This window comes from Copadichromis virginalis, linkage group LG16 (assembly GCF_057382275.1).
Source record: "Copadichromis virginalis isolate Kocher_CV1m ecotype Utaka linkage group LG16, C_Virginalis_male_GT1.1, whole genome shotgun sequence".
Lineage (NCBI taxonomy): Eukaryota > Metazoa > Chordata > Actinopteri > Cichliformes > Cichlidae > Copadichromis > Copadichromis virginalis.
Window position 1 is genome coordinate 31,414,056 of NC_140633.1, and position 18,413 is coordinate 31,432,468.

Genomic DNA, 18,413 nt, shown 5'->3' on the forward strand with positions numbered 1-18,413 from the left:
GTCACTCTGCTGACAGTCCCTGTGAGCCACTGAGAGGATACGCTCCATCGCACCACTGTGACTAGCCTGCTAATGAATACAGAGGAGCCCAGGACGTCCAGACGCCCACAAAACGGCTGGGAAGACTCCTCTGGCTGCCACGATCATTCTCTGGCCGGATGTGGGCTCAAATGAAGCAGAACAAGGCTGCTAGACAGAGAGTGCAGAGAGAAATGCCACTCAACCAAGACAGTGATTGCTCTGATGTTTGAGATTCATTCAATGAACCCCAATATGTCCCTGAGGGGGAGAGAACAGGCTGCAGTTTATGGGAAATCTGAAAGATTGTGCTGCAAGAAAGGTAATATAGAGAATAGCTCAAGAAACAACTTTCTGTGATTGGTATGATGCTCGTGACTAAGTTTAATACCGATCCAAATGAATGCAGTTTATTAAACATTAAAGGTTCATACTCGCAGCGGGTATTAAGGTGGAAAAACATTTTGTTTGGTAGCTGAATTCATTCAGTGATGCACCTTTTAAAATTGTCTCAGGCAACCACATGAGACACACTGTATGCCCTTGAGGAGGCTTGCATAATCTAATCTAGCTAGAAAACATTGAGAGACATGGAAAAACTACATGGTCATGATCTCATTCAAGACACAACAATAAGAGCCGCATATACTAACATGAGTGATGTGTACAAACTGTAATAAGCCTGTTTGATGACAAGTACGAACAGGTCATGGTGCAGTGACACGGCTTAATTCATTGTCCCTGCTGACATTCACAGCGAGTCATTAAAGGTTTGTCCTTTCATTAGCAGACATCAGCCTTCAAATATCAGCATCGAAACAGGAAGAGGAGGGAAAAGTCCAGCATGTTTATAACCAAGCACAACATCATTTAGTTGTCACTTACTTCACAGCCTCTGTGAAAGTGTTTTTTCACTTTAAAACACCGAGATCACTTGTCATTTTCCCACAATTCAAACTGTTATGTAGTCTCCCCAAGCATGGCGGCACAGCATTTAGCCGTTTGAGCATGCAAGCTTCCCACAGGACTTCCTTCTGTGTCATGTTTTCATGATCCACACCCATAGAAAAGAAAATGTTTATTTCTCCCATCACTGTGACCTGTGACCAGGTCGCAAGCTTTCAGCTGGAGTTGGTCCCCCACTGCTGACTTTGATTGTTTCCCTATTTAGACATGAACTCCTTTCCATTAATCTGAGGGCATCTGAACATGTTCGCTTCAAGTCTGAACAACCCTTGGTCACTTTTCCATAAAAGTTGTAATAGCGTTCTTACTAGGACACCCCAGTAACATTTATTAATCACTTTCTCAGCATAGTGTCTGGACTGCATGCAGAAGCACTTACAGGCAGGCATCACAAGACTACAATGAACTGATGTAGAATTTTATTATGTTTAATAGGCAATTCAATACACCCTGAACGGCGCACTCGCTTGTCCATCATGTTGCAGCCGGAAAACTGGCCTCATGCATTATATGTGACTTGAAGACAAATCTCAGCTACATGGCAAAGAGTGCTGCATATTTCAGCCCTCTTCGTCACCGTTTTAGCTATGTCTTTTTCATGAAGCCAGCCAGCGATGGTGCATTCCATGTCTGAATAGCGTTAGTTATGGGGTACTCCCTTTACGCCCTTCTAATTTACACCCTCTGCTTCATTCCTGCTATACAGAAATTGTGTGAACCTTTAGGAAATGGATTCAAAGCGAGTCTGATCTCTGACAGGCAGTCATTCACCGAGTTGCACATTAACCACGTACACAGATAGGTTTTTAGTTTTAGAGCAGACATTTTAGCTGATCACTAGAATGCCAGCCGCTTAGCATACTTATTTTGATGAAAGTTGGTGGTTACTTTATTAAACATATTTAACCTCCTTGAGACCTGAACTCTTCCACAGCATGCATTTTTAATTTCTCTTTGATATTTGGGCATATTGGTGCGCGATGAATGTAAAAATTAAGAATTACCAGATTTTTGTTTTTACCTTATTTTTGTTTTTAAGAAAATAAGAGCCGCATATGAGGATATTCATTTAAAATTTTGATAGAACAGTGGCAGTATAATGTCCTCATGAGTGGATATCAGGCCCTTGTAGAGCAAAATTGAGTAATTTGGTCTAAATAACCCAAAATGTGATGTCCACATATGTAGACAGCAGGTCCTAGGAGGTTAAGGTGGCATGTAAGAAGGTTTAAAAAAGGAACTGGCTTTGCAAAGAACCTCTCACTATCGAGCATATTTAAATATATTTAATGCATGGAACAGCTAACCTCCAGATTAAGACTACAAAAAGCAAAATATGATGCTTTCGACTATTTTGTTTCTTTTATTCTATTGGAAAATGTTTTTGCTTTGTGTTTGTGCGCGCGCGTGCATGTGTGTGTGTATACCATGGTTGGTATCTTTGTGAGGACCAAAACTTGGAATACTATACTTGTGGGGGCCAACAGTACTTTATGGGGACAAAAGACCCATCCCCACAAGTTTGACGGCGTATTAGAGAGTTAAAATGTGGTTTTAATGTCAGGGTTACAATTAAGATGGTTAGTTTCAGGCTAAGGGTTAGTGTTAGGCATTTATTTTTGAAGGTTAAGGTCAGCATTAGGTCACTAAGATATAAAAACAAGTGTGTGTGCGTGAGTGTTTGCTTTGTTCTGTCTAGATTTGCTATGCCAATACTGAGTGCTGTAAATTTGGAGCAGCCGTGTTTTGTTTCGTATGTGTTTGGAAAAATCATAATAAAAATGTACTCAAATGTTTCAATTCAAAATTGGTTAACATATCTTATCATCAATGCAAGTGGCATGTGATTCTGCTTGCACGGTAACAGTCAATTAAATGACTCAGAGCAAACCACGTGGAGCTTTTTCCTGATGGTGGTAAAGGTACACTGCTGCTTGTCGCAGCACAAACACACAATTTGCACAAATACTCATACATACAGCCAATATTTGCTTTTTATTAAGCATAAGATGACAGGCAATCAGTCTTACTTGCCTCTTGCATAATGGATATGGCACAGACTTTCTTGATCTCACAAGAATTTATTCAGTGCTGAAGTGAACATAATTTATTCTGATCAGCTTTCATAAGGAGAGTTTGCAGAGCTTTGATAAGTCTTTGTAAGGTTCATTTCCCCCCCTTACTGTGTTTAGCATCATACGCTCAGATGCATTGTTTCAGACTATATTTTTCCATAAAGATGAATTCCTATTACTAATGATTTATCTAAGTGTTTATCATGAAATTGGCAATACAATAGAATACAGTGATATTGGCCTTCTACATAAATGTCATGGTCCGTGGTCCTGTGTCTGTGGAATGCGTGATGCTCGGGTAGCCACACCCCCGGGCTGGGCCATCACCAGCACACCTGCTCTCCATCCCGGTGATTACACGGAGATCCACTTAATCCGGCGCTGACGGATGCTCCACGCCAGTCCGTAGTCATCCCCACAGTGGTAACCAGACTTCCACGAAAAGTGTGCATTCTCTTCTGCTTGGAACTTTGTTTAACCTGCCTACTTCTGTCCAGGTTTCTACTCGGCGTCTGCTACCTGCCTGTCCTCCGGCTCAACTGGATCTCGCGGTGCTCACCTGGCCCACTCGCCATTCCACGGACTTCCTGCCCCCATGGACTTCCTGCCCCCACGGACTGCCACACTTCCCTCCCGAGCTCCCACGGTTCCCCTACTCTAACTCAGTCCTGATATGTTCTCCCCGCTTCCTGGCTCCCTAGTAATCATCTCCCCTTTCTATTGCAGCCCCCCGCCGTCCCGATCCTGGCTTCCTCATGTCATTGTTTCCCCGGATTTTTAGTTTCTGTTTTGCTCTCTACTTTCCCCGGGTCGCCTTTCGTTGTTTTAATAAAGTGTCTTTTTGTTAGCTCGGAGTCTGCGCCTGGATCCTTTCGTGCCCGCGCACCACGGCGCATGACAATAAAACACTCAAAATTATGAGTATTAACAACTTCTGAGTACTTTAAAAAACTACAACCCGTTTCAAGTAAAGCAAGTAAATAACCCCAAAAAGCGGAAATGAGGGGAAGAAGAAATGCTAAAATCCCATAAAGCTTAATGTTCTACTCTGTTGTGCCTTTTTTGATCAGAGCTACAATTCAGCTCATACAAATCACAGCTTACACACTTTCAACAGTGCATGTCTAAGTACGTGTGTGCATCTGCAGGGTTGGAGTTGCAAACTATTCCCGGAAGACCATAATCGTTGTCCTATGAGTGATAACAACCACTTCATTTAGTTCTACATTCCCTATGATAGGCCTCATTCACTGGGATCCTCAAATGACATTATATTATCAGGAACACGGGCATCTCTTGGGAGTGACAGCATGGGGGTGTGAAATCATGTCCCCTTTCATCAAAAGAGTTATGATCAGTCAAGTTGGGCTCATAACAAATAGCAGGCTTTGCGCTTTTATCAGCAATGCCATGACCCTCGACGCTGTGACCTCATCATTAATATGGGAAGGCCACATGATAGATCAAAGCATGGTTCAGTGGAGCATCCCTGGGCCAGAGCCGGCCTTGAATCGTACATCACGCCATCCCTGTGGGGACTTTACGAGGGTCCGGGGAGAAAGGACGATCTCGAGGCTGTCATATTTGTTTTACTTCTTTTGATAATGGCTCCCTTTTAAAAGATGACACGAAGGAATTTCTCATTAAAATGTTGCTGTGATTTTAACTGTGATGACATCCTCTAATGCAGATAAAACAGGATTGTCACAGAGTGGTTCTGACAATCTGTTTCGTGCTTGTGTTGGTTCAGTTTGGGTCAGGCTTTAGTCTGTTATTAGAATACTATAAGAAACGACTCTTGGAAGTCGCAGCAGAAATACAAATAAGAGGCAAAAGTGAGCTGATGCAGCTAAGTGGTTTCCAAGGACCTTGTTCAGAGCATGAATAAGACATTTCAACACTGCTCAGCTGTTGGCTGTGTGAACGCAAACATTAGTGTAAAATGTTAATTTTCATTTGCCAGTATAGATATGCAAAATACATTTAGGAAAGATCAAAGAAACAAAAGGGATGATGCAACCAATTAAAAACCGTAGATTTATTATATATTTGGCAGTTGACACTATGAAAGAATTTGTTTTCACATTCAAAGACCACCTTTGCAAAAAAAAGAAAATTATACACTTTAAAGACCCCTAGGTTACCTGAGCACAAGGTGTCTTTGTTTTTGTTTGGCCATGCTGTGTTTTGTCCTGCAGGAGCTGACTGGAGGGTAATTGGCTGGTTGAGATACATTTTGGCCCAGTGTGCTAACTGATAAATGCTCCATCCTCCCTGCGGTCTGTCTCAGAATCTGACTAGCTGTGCTACGGCACGCTCCTTGGGTTTTTTCTTTCACTTCCCACATATACCGCAACCTATTCCTACATGCTTTACACTACCGACTTGCTGATAAATGCAAGTTATTGTAGGTTAATCGTGTTTTCATACATACCGTCAAGTTTTCTCAATCGCCACCTGGTATTGTTTCCTCATTCCTTGTCACAGTCTACGAGGCAGGCTGTGACAAAATATAAACACCTTTCATACCTGCTAATTGTACGTGCGCACGTGTGTGTGTGTGTGCGTGCGTGTGTGTGTGTGTGTGAGAGAGAGAGAGAGAGACAGAGAGAGAGAGATAACGTCGTAAACAGATGCACTCAAAGGCTTAGACTGATAATATAAAAAAGGCACTTGTGTGTGCCGGGATAAGGTTTCCTAGAAAATGCTACCTATTTAATATCAGTAAATAATTTAATGTGAAACAGTTGTGCAGGCAGATTAATGAGTGACCCACAGTCAGAGGGGCTAAAAGAAGGTTAACTATAGTCTCTTATTTTATACTAATGTGAAAGGTACATACTAATTTAAGTCAAGCTTTCAATCATTTAGAAACTATTCCTTGTTATTATGGAGTCTCCTCTGACAGACAGTTATCCTGAGTGAACAAAGTCTCATTTATGAGGCTGTTTAACTTTGTTGGTACCATATTGTTTGCTATGGTCCAATAAGCACAGCTAAATATATATATATATACAGTGAAATGCCTAATGGAGTTTCCATGACAATGTACTTTTCCTCAAACTACCTTTGAAATCTATTGCAGAAGTCATCCAGGACTTCCTCTCATTGACCAGCAGGACTTAATGTTTTGTTAAAGTCCAGTGAGCCATATCCCTCAGGTTGCTTTTCACCTACAATCATGGGGACAGTTTCTTTCAGCTCAGAGAGACATAGCTCAACTCCTACAGGTAGCAGCTGACATGACTATTAGTCTTTCTTCTGGTACTTGCAGGTGTCAGACTCGCCAGTGCTCACTTGTCAGTGCTGCTCTGTGTGCTGTCTGAGGTGATTCATCTTCTTGCCAGCATCATTAACTTCCTTGTGAAAGGACTGGCAGAAGGAGACTCAAAGCAGGGCTCCAAAGAGCTTATGTGCCTTGTCAGGAGCTACTTTCCCTCCTTTGTAATCAGATTGAAACTTCTTTCCCTTCTATATAGTTTTTTCGTAATTATTCCTTTTAATTGTTTTTCTTCGTTTTCGCTTTCTCAGATTGGAAGACAGCGTCCTGAAAGTCCTTCATTCAAATGTATAAATGCAATATTTGGATGACTGAAATTCTCAGAAATGAATTATCTCATCTTGACACCATTCAATAAAAGAGCAAATGCTTGAGTTGTGATTACAAAGTTAAAGAACAAAGAGAAAAATGTGGTCATATTATTAATGCAGGCACATTTATCATGAGCCAAAACAAACAAATGGACAATGGCATAAAAGCACCCTCGGCACTATTCTATTTTGTTATTTTCCCATTAAACTAATGAGTTTCTGTTGTTTGCCATTAATTGCTTCATTTCATTTCTTCTGCAGATATTTATTTCTGCAATAGCATATATTCACTGACTGTTTGCTTTATTTAGGCTCCTAAATGAAACAAGTTAATTAGTGATCGAAATACAAAGACCTGTCAAATTAACCCTTTTTTTCCAGTACATTACACTTCTGAATTAAACCAAAATGAATTCTTACAAGGTTGGCGCAAGATATCACTATATAGGTCACAGTTGAAAAAATGACATGTCTGGGCTTGATGAGGCTCTCAAAACGAATGTTTAAAGATGTCATCATGTGCTCCTGTGAATGAGAGCAATGGCCTGCAGCATCAATAATATATTCAAAGCATATCTCCTGCTTTATTAAATGTAGCAGAACACTCAGGAGTTTATGAGAATTACTGAACCTGAATAAAAATGATATTACTCATGTAGAAATGGTATCGATGGGTGCACAGTTTATTTCTATTGCTTGTTTTTTCTGTCCTTGCTTCTAAAAACATCTCTTAAACATTTTTCTTTAAGTTAACAGCAAATTAGACGGTTAGCTCTCCCAGAGTGTTTTCTTCTGGAAGAAAATAAGCAGAAGATCACCCCGTGACCTTTTCTCCCAAACAAACCTCTTTTTCAGCTGCTCGATAACAAGTTATTATCCAATATGGATTCTAAAAGCTGGTGAAAAGTGGCAGAGGGTCTGTACAGGGGAATTATTAAGCTGGAGTATGGACTCTTAAGGAGTGCTATAGAGTGTCCTTCAACCTCCAAGTGTTTTATTGTGAAACCACACAGCTTCAAATTCAGCTTAGGTCTCGTCTTCTGTGCTTATTATTAAAAAAAAAGGGAAATATTTCGCTGGTCTGCTTCTGAAGCTAGCTGAGAGGTGATGTAGATCAAAATTCTGAAAATGTATTACTGTCAAACACTCATTTCGTTTTTATCAGCGCTGCCAATGCCTTTATTTGTGTCATTGGAATTTAATAACAAAGGGGAATGTACCTGCCTTCTTTTAATCTGATGGAAATACTGGTTGTTGCAGAAATAAATACACTTGGCTTTAATGGAGCTGTCACCCCTAATAGCTGTAAGTACATTCTGTGTATAAAGGTATTACACAGTACCGTGTGCCTGGTGCAGAGGATGATGGGGTAATGTCCCCTATAAGCACTGCAGAGCAGCAACACTCCCAAGATGATTCGCACTCTTTTTTCAATAATGCAGCTTATAGAGAATGCACAAGCCATTTGTTTGGGATCATTGTTTGCTCTATATGTGTTGCAGACAATTGAGCCAGCAAACCTCCTCCTCAGATTTACAGTGTTTGTTAATAGGGTTATAGAAAGGGAGCAAAGGGAGAGAGAGACGGGGAGCGTGCTAATAGGAAAAACACCAAATACAGGGGGAGTTTCATCTCTTGTGTCTCCACTTGATTAGTTTAACAGCTCCTTTGATCTTTTGCTGTGATTGAAGTGTTTAAGTGGAACATGGGGGGCAATGGCAGAGCCAGAGAGCAGGCGCCAAGTAATGCGCCACCAAATGCCTATGAGGCACAACATCTTAATGTCAGGGGGAAATTAAAACACTTTTCCATTACCAAGGCCCTTGAATCTTAATTCATTTGTCCACACACAATATAAAGTAGGTGACAAGGTCAGTAAATACTCATTGAATAAGATGTGAATGTTGACCTTTGAGCGCAGGTAGAAATGAGAATAATTTCAATATATATATATGAGAGGGAGAGTTCACCTGCAGTTTAAAAGCAAATGGACTAACCCTGTGCACTGAGCAGCAGGGTCCACATTGATCGCTGCAACATTCAGCAACTTTGCACGAGTGACTTTTTAACTTTTGAAATTACAACCTCAGATTTTATAAATTGTGCAAATATCAGTGACATCACACTTGGGTTTATCAATCTGGAGGCTCACATTTAATGCCAAATTATTAGGCCTTTTTCAGTTAAATGCATTTTAAACCAACGCTGTGTCTAAGTATGGCCCACTGTATGTTTACAGGCTCACCATGGACATCTCTAAAATGAATTGCATGGACGGTTAATTTAAACAGTATCATTTATCTTCTGGTCAGTACCTTGCTACTGTATTTTGAAGGCACGAGTCCCTGCGTTTCTGTTCTATGGCTTGCATTTGTTTTCTATGTTAAGTGGCTGTGGTCCTTCAGACACTTTACTGGTTATTCTGCTTTGCAATATGGTGTATGCCAAGGCCAGCCAGCTGGGTTGACATAGTAATCTTTCAGTTTGGCTTGTAATACCATAGATGATGCTAACAAAATATGTGTTTTTTATTGCTAGCTTTTTCCTTTTTTTAATGGTCCTTGTAGTGGTTATTTTCTCAAAGTTAAACCAATCACTGAGTGTCAGCCAGCAGTTTTTCAGAACCAACTCAGAAGCATCTGGAGTAAGTACTCTTTTCACCCCGGAAACAGCCCTGAAAGAAGTCCTTCAGGGGTGCTTCCTGTGATGGGAACATAAGCACAGGTGCAGGCAGTCTTAAAACAGATAGCTCCTGCAGTGGACAGTAGACAGGATTTTTTTTATGCCCTTCACATGTTGGAATGCTTATTAACTAAATGTGTGTAAGTTTTGTCTGTTAAAATTAAAAAAATTCCTGACAATCATTTGGCTCTAGTAGTAAGTCCTACTATTATAGGAAGAAAATAATATGTAAATATGATTAGATATATTGTTGTATGTGTCGCTGCTTATACACTGGGAGAGTTAAACAGAGGTTTTTGCTGATTAGTGTGCTCCACTTTTAAAGCTGCAAAGGAAAGGGATTTTAGGAGGACAACGAACCAGTAATTGTAATGCTGTCACAGAAAACAGTTTTGGCTGGGGTTAGTGGAGTGTAAACTGCCCCTAAATCCAATCCAAAGAGCACACCACAGCTGGCACTCTAACTCTAAGGGCCCACTTTGGAAAAGTGGGGAAATATTATGCTCTGACGTTCAAGGCTGCGCTCCAATATTTTTACATAACAATATTGCAGTGGCTATGTCAAACCAGTGAAATACCAGAACAAGCATTGCTGAGGACAGCTTATTTAATGAATTCAATCAAAACCAGTTATGTCATTACATATTTGTCTAGCAGCCAGCGATCAGCCATCATCTCCTATAAAACCCTGTCACCGTCTGGAGCTTTAAAAGTCATAAGCTTGAGGTATCTCCGCGACACACTTCACAACACAAACAATTTGGTACCTGTAATGTTATGTCAATACCACTGGACACAAGACAGATGTTGTTATTATTTTGTCATTTCAACTTTTTTGCACCAGTTGGAGAATGTCAGAGATCCCGCTGCCCTGCGCCACAATGTCAACTAATGACCGGACATTCAGAAAAGAGCAGCAAATTTGTTACCACTGACAGAAAGCAGTGATGGATTTGAGAGTGAACATCCACAGCTCGCCGCAGACAGTCTTAAAGGTGTAGTGACACTGTGAGCACAAAGCATTACTGCTGATATAAACGCAAGAAGAAAACTGGAAATGAAATGAATTTTTATTCATGTTAAACTTTACCTAATCGTAATAAAAATATTATACTGCACTGTTTACTGATATTTCCTCAGTCTATTGTGGTTCAATTAAAGGGGTAAAAGCAAAAGTTACTCTTTTATTATTTTGTAATGTTGTGAAACTTTGTCCTTGTCCTGTTGACTCACAGATAGTACGAAGACAGCAAACATTGTATTCCCTGAATGAATGGATGCAGTTTGATTTTGTCTCCTGGCTACTTACTGCATGGCTTTCAGCTTTTGCTCCTAAGCAGACCTCATACTGTACAGTTTCAAAGTTTCCAATCACATAATTAATAATGCTTCTCTTATTATTATCTGTCGTAGGTTATATTAGACAAATGTCCTCATAATATTATTAAGAGGAATTATGTTTCTTATAGTGCGTGATTCACACAGAGCATTAAAAGAAACTATTATTTATTGGCTTAAAATATATATATGAACTTTAGCGGTGCAAGAATTTATAAATAATGATAAAACTTAAAAAAAAGTAAAATGAGTAAAATTAAAAGTGGCTACATTTGTTGTTCTTTTAGTTTAATGCTAACCTCAATCTAAAGCATTTGGTAAAACAGACCTCATGTAGTAAAGTGATATTTGTCTCAAAGGAGCTTTTTAGGATTAAAGCAAATACACATCCATTAAACTCTGGAATAGTGTGAGAACCATGGTTAAAATTGCACTTTCACGCTCCAGTACAGATGCATAATATTAGATGCCAGGATGTTGTATATGAACCGAGAACATGTTAGATTTTATGGGGAGCAGACTCAGTTGTAATTCATTGTAACTGTTTGAATATTAATGTGTTCTCCCTTTTGTGTTGGTTTGACATTGATACTGAAGATAGAGGCATATATGGAGCATGCTACAGACTTTGCCATTTACATTTGACATACCTCATGTTTTTTATCTGAAGAAACTCACATCACTTAATACAAAAATACAAGAAGAGGAAAATACATATTAATGATACGTGGTCTTAGGTTCATAATACATCTATAAAAGTACTTTTGGTGAACATACTTGGGCCCCTCTCTTGGACATCTAGATGAAATCATCTCAGCTCCATACTGTATATGGCATAACAGTGCCAACCTCTGACTTTTGAGGTTTTTGTTGTTGTTGTTTTTCACATTTTGAAGTTCTCATTAAGCACATTGTCTGCATTAGCGCAAGCATCAACTCAGGAGAGATAATCCACTGATTCTTGTTAGAAGTCCAATCACTCCAATTACATGTGCTCCAAAGTGACTTTTCCCAGTCATCCGGCCAGGGATTTCTTTAGCCATCAATTAGAAACGTCGCTTCTAATCTGAGCCGGCTTCCCAGACACTGGTCATTTCCCATTAGAGTCATTTTCCCCAGGATCCCATGGAGCGATAGACATCTCCGCAGCTCAATAGAGGAGACGTGGAGGAGACCATAATTAAAGAGGTGGCATTTACTCTCAGTCAGGCCCTCTCAGAGATCTGAATCTGCAATTACCTTCCAGAAAATAGCATTGTCAGGACAGGACCCACGTTAATAATGGCCCCCATCTCTGGGGCAGGGTACAGAATGCAATCATTTCCACTGAAGCCGCGCTTTGATTGTTTATCGCTTTACCCAGGGTTATCAGCCACTCTACTGTAGCGAATGTACACAGAAGGAAATAATCCTGTGGGCCACAAGAAGGGCTATTCAAGTATTTTGCTGAGTGGTGACAGGACTCATAAAGGGTAACTTTACCACCATACTCATAAAGGTTGTACTATCATGGATAGTATTAGCCATCCAGCTGTCTCGCTAAGTCTCACTATCTGTGAACATGCATCACCCCCTCTATTTTCACCCACACTTTCTGTCTCATTCACACATGCTGCAAGTGCATAGGCTCCCTCTACCAGTCCGTGCCTGACTTTCCAGATACTTTGTCAAGTGCATAAGGACCATTTGCACAGAAGGCAATTAAAAGCTTTACTGGTTTCTGCAGGCAGAAGGGTAGTTTGGGGGCCCCAGTCTACACATGAGCCAGCACCTTATTAGAGGGGGCTGGCTTTGTGCAGCAAAATGGCTCCAGTAATTTATACCAAATAGACTGCAGGTAGGGTATGAGAGCCAAGAGGAACGCATCTGCATTAATCAATATGAAATTATCCTGGACGTAATTTGTGGAGGGCAGCCATGCACCTGCCTAGAAATGTGATTGGGGAAGCCTGCAGACAAATAAGTGACTAAACACTGCTGAAAATCTTGTGGCTAGAACAAGAAAAGAGATCCAAATTTCAGTCCAATTGTCTGTCAATTCCCAAGAAAAGAGAAAACTGAAGAGTAAAACTAATGAATGTATAACCCATTTGAAAACAATGGGTTTTTGAAGAATGCTGGATGCTTCCGACAGTAAGTCTTAAAGCTTTATAAGAGTTTAATAACACCTGTAGAATATTTGATGTAAACCTCCACGCTCACTAAATGTGACTTCTAGATGATGAGCATCCCCGAACAAATGCAAATACAGGGGAGATGATTGTCAAGGGTTGTAAGGAAATAAATCTATTAGCATGGTTCCAGAGATAAGCGCGTCCTTAAAATGACCATATGCAAAGGTAGTGATAATGAGGATGTCCAGCGGATTTTCACATTTGCATATCTTCTAATCAATCCACTTCCCATCTGCTGCTTCGTGTAAAGGCCAAGATCACTGTGTCAAGATTTTTGATTCAATCTTTTGTTTACTCGATTTCTGTTTTTTAAGTAAGTCAGGCAGCTAACTTAGTGCGCCTGCACCTTTCTTTGTCCTTAACGTACTTGTGGTTTTTTCTGATATGCTTCTCCATGACAGTTTCCCAATGTCATTAGTGTCAGTAAATAGAGGAAAAGCTGAGAACAATCTGGAGCTGGTCTAGCCCGTCTTTGGCAGCTGGTGACCTTCCTGGTCTGTATGCTCCATGACTCTCCAGCCTCGTTTTTTTGTTTTTTTTTTCAGTTTGCAGACAGCCCGACTCTCTTTATCACTCTCCAGGATCAGCAATTGCTCACCGACAGTCTCTCAGTAATGGACATGATAATACAAACTACGGTATAACCTCAAGAAACAAGATCTATATTTTCATATAACAACACAACAGGATGTGTTGAATTTCACTATTTTTCATTGACTCGAATAAGGCTTACCAATTATGCAGAGTGAAATACTGAAAACGTTTAGAGCCCTTCCTGTGATGCATGGTTCATAAGCATAGTACCACAGGCTTAATTGGTTGAATTCCTCTCTTGGCAGACAAGGAACTGTACCCCCAAGCATAGATAAAAGGCTTCTAAACTCTCTTTTGTGGAGCGAAGAGATGAAAGGGCAAAGAAGACAGGAGCTTGTCAGAAAGAAGCCGGTTCCAGCAGCCTGTTAGTGTGTAGGTGTAGCAGACCAGAAGAGCGACAGGTTATCATCAGCTCCCTGCTTGAGGAATGAGACGCCTCGTCATCAAATCATGATGTCTTATTTCCCCCTCGACTCTCGCACCCAGTCATCTTCACTTCTGACATGACAGACGGCAGTGTTGTTTACAAATATGAGATGCTCACTGTACAGAGGTGCCTGCTCAAATTTAACTGCCTCATTTTGTCACGGTTACTGTAGCTCCAAATCGGAAGTGGAAAAAAAGAAAAATTTCCCTATGAAAGCCTATGACCTTTTCCTTATGTTGCTTAGTAGTTAGAAAATAAATGATAGATACTAAACTCTAAATAAACTTTTTCACATGATGTTTTCCACATTCGGGGATATTAAAATAGTTTGCATTGCTTGAGATGCTTAAATAAAAGGTTGCTTTACGTTTACATGATCCTAAAATACTATGGACTGTACAGCCAAGGCAAGCTAGGATCAACATTTACAAAGAAGAGAGAGAGAAGGAGAAGAAAAGTATAAAATGCTCTCAGCTGACCTAACCCATTACCTGCTTCCGCCTATCTAAGGAGAAATTCTGCTGTTTTTAGTCTTTTAGTCTTACCTCTTTTCTTCCTTTTTTTTCATCCCACTTAAAATTGGGTAACTTGAGGCCACCAACAGTGTTCCTCTGATATTGTAAAACTGAGGCTGAGGCTGAACATTATTGTCATTCCATTTAAAACGAGTACACTACGCTGCCAAAATGTGTTCCAATTCTCATGATCAATTTCTGGGACTCCTTCATATGTTTTTATCTTGCTATATTAAGACATATTGAATATAAACCTTATCTGCACATTATTTTTTATTACATTATGTTATCTAAAGGATTTAAAATGTTAATTGAGAATTTTTTTATTATTTTTATTTTCAAATGTTACCATTTAGATCTGTTAGTTAACCATCATTCCACTTTCCTACCAAAGCTACCGCCTTTTGAGTGTTTCTGGAGCTAAAGTGTGGCAAAACTAAGCTTTCAATTTGCACTACTTCATCCATGCCCTGTATAAGAATGGCTAATCAGATGAAATTGTGTTCCTCTATTTGAGAAGCGCTCGCACACGCGCACATGCACAAACAAGCAAACATGCTCAACTAGTGCTATACAAAATCAGCTTGTCAAGTTGGACGTTAGATTTTTTTCTCCCTAATCAAGTGTAAAGATGAAAGAATGTGGCTGAAAAGTGTTAATATCACATCTAATAACTGTAATACTTTTTCATGAATGTCTTAGTTCATTTGATAATCAAACTAGAATAAAAAAGATGCATTTTGGTTAAATTAGTGCCTCATTTCCATATCAAGCGGGGCTATTAATAACATGGAGCCAGTGTGCAATTTCTCTCAGTGCTCCATGGGAAATGAGCTATGAAGAATAGCAATAATTGTCAATGGACATCTTTGCAACAAAGCATCTGCTTCATGCAACATAATCAGCCCTGTCAAAATTCTGAAAGGCCTCAAACACTGAGACAGAAAACATGGAAAGCACTTAATTAAGAAGAACGAAAATGGAAACAAATGTAATTTAATCTTGTTTGGAGTTTCATTACACTCACACTCTTGCACTCCCCTCACAGTTAATTTTCTGCCAACTCTGGTGTTAGACTCCAGCGTTATAACGCTACAGATACTTGGCTCATCAAAATTTTTGTAAATGGGGTTTTGAATCTACTAAAAAAAAATCATTTTCTTTTATGAATAATTCTTTGCTGAAAAATAAATCCTACTATCTCTCAACTAAACAACTCAGGTATCAAATGTTACCAACCTAATAAAACCAAAAACAGGTTTTCAGAGCTATTAGTAATGCTTTAATAATCATAATTAAGTAACTGTAAATAGTTAATTAAACTTTAGTTAACTGTTACTTCATTGCTAACAAATATTGAGATGGCCAGATGTAACGTTTTCTAATCATTGTGGATAATATCATTTGTGGTGCAGTGTTACAAGTTTCTGTAATATAAAATGATAAGTGTATTGTATAATTTCAATTCATAGCTTACAGCCGATAAGAACTGTACCATGCTGTATGCATACTTCATATTGTATCTACACTATTATTTTTTTCATGATTAATGATCCTATCTACACTTCCAGAGTGGCATATATCGCCAGTTTGTCAAATATGCTGGAGTCTCAGAATTTCATACAAACTGACCAAAACCTGCCACAAAAAGAAAGAAAGAAAGAAAGAAAGAAAGAAAGAAAGAAAGAAAGAAAGAAAGAAAGAAAGAAAGAAAGAAACCCTTATCACTGTCTCCAGATTTGAATTTAATCACCACCTGCCTACTGAACTTAAAGGTATTAAAAACATCAGATGCAACCTTACAATAACCATGCAGATAATGTTCATAAATCCTTGTTTTATTATAAACCACTTATTAGTATCAAATTAGTTCATTCTTCATTCTTTTACAGTAATCAAATGCTGCAACAGAGGTCTGTGAACCCTTGCCAGAAATTCTGCTTTAATTACTTATTAAATGTAGTCTAGTCTTCATCTTGTTGACAGTTATAGACAAATACAGTCTAACACACACAAAGCATGCTTGTACTTTCATACTTCTGTTGAGCACACTCAGTAATCATTTGCATTCCAGGCTGGAAATAGTAAGCGAACTTGCGTGCTAATGAATTCTTCGGATGTTACTGTACTTAGTCGGGTGTGATCTTATGTCAAATTTTCACTATAGAGATCCCGTCCTACAGTTTGAGGAATTTAAGGATTGTTACTTTTCTTCCTACGAGTGGTTGCCCTTTAAACGTTATATTAAGAGCACAACATATGCAAGGACTGCTTTGTTACCTCTGGCCCTGGAGGTCTTGTGATCATCGGGTGAACAAATAATGTCAAACTGTATCAAGATTATTTACATAAGGCTTTCAAGGAAGCAGTGTCTTACATGAAACCCAAAGCACACAGGAGGCAAAATGGCTCACATGAACAGAAGTTAGCTAATTAATCTAGAGAATAAAGTTTTTTGCAATTCACATCCAAGTGTTCAATAACGACATCAAAGTACGGCATCTGTGTTATTAACTTAGGCTATGTTTGTGTATGATTGCTACTTATATGAAGATCATACCCATTTTATGAGCGACCAATTTAAAAGTCCTGGCTTTGTATAGCAGATGAATTTAATGCTCAGCTTCAACAAAAATGCACAAGTTAGATAAGTTGAGCATAAAGTAAAATGGTTTTGTGTGTTTCAGTTTTTCAGATCTCAGTCAAATTTACAAATTTACACACAGACAGACGACATGCTGCAGGATTTAATGAATGTTATATATTAACTGAATGTATGGTGACCTTCAGTCACAGAGCGAGTTCTACATTTATTAGAAATATATTTAAAATTAATGCTTGCAGGGATGGATTACTAAAATCTACAGTCTATGCTGCGGAGACATCCTTGTGACATTGCGTTGAGCATTCAGTGCAGTGTTACTGAGATTAAAAGAGCTATGTGTACCGTTGGTGGGAAAAAATGGATTACAGTGGCTCAAGCTTATAATGAATGAAGATACTAAGAAATGTGTGCATGGATTAAACAGGCAGCCCATGTATGAAATCTGCTGCAGGCTACTACAAGACACAAGTGTCAACTTGGACTTCAACTGCCTTACTATTATTCATTTTACAAAAAAAGATTAGAACATTTTTATGGTGGATGCCAGGACTCTATTAGTCATTGTGACATCATCAGTTTCTTTTTAATTTGCCACAAACAATAAGACTGAGCAGGAATTAAATGCCACAGTAGAAAAAATTCAGACTGGAATTCATAATTAATTACATGGAGTTGTAGTACACAAACAATACAGAAATGAGTGTTTAGCGGCTAAAAGCATCACAGAGTTGGTCTCCTTCAACTGTCATGCAGAATGTTACAGCTGGAAGATATTAATATACCACATGCATTTCAGTGTCGTAAATATGGGCAATAGATGTGATATCCCACCTACATAAAATTTTGATGCACTTGGAAATTAAATATGGGACATCTTTGGCAAAAATTATGTTCTTGGGGTACGAGAAGACAAATTTTCCACCTTACATATTTTTCATGAAATAATCCATCAGTTCTCTGTCAGCCAGTAAGATTATTTTAAGAAGGTGACTTGAGGTTATACAGTAAACAAAGTAAAGGAGAGTGTAAAGAATTGCTGGATTATTTCACTGAGCTAGGATTAGATGATTATTCCATGTTCAATTTTTTTATTTTAATCTAGCCTTTAATCAACCTACAGTTTTGAAGCTCAGAACTTTTTTGGGTTGTTAATAATAATTCTAGTCCTCTCAAAAATAATTTTACATATACGCTACAACACCATTAAGAAGTTTGGAAGTATCAGTCCCTTAGACACCAACATCAAATGCTTTTCTAATATCAGAATTTTGGGCCAAAATTCATTGATTAACCACAATGGAAACAATTTCCAACAAGACAAAAGCATAAATTTCTCTAATGACAGCATATTTCAAGTTATGTGACAAAGTAAGTGCATTTAGGCATGTAAGTACAGGTATGATGTTCTCTGAAACTTTGTCTAGCTAT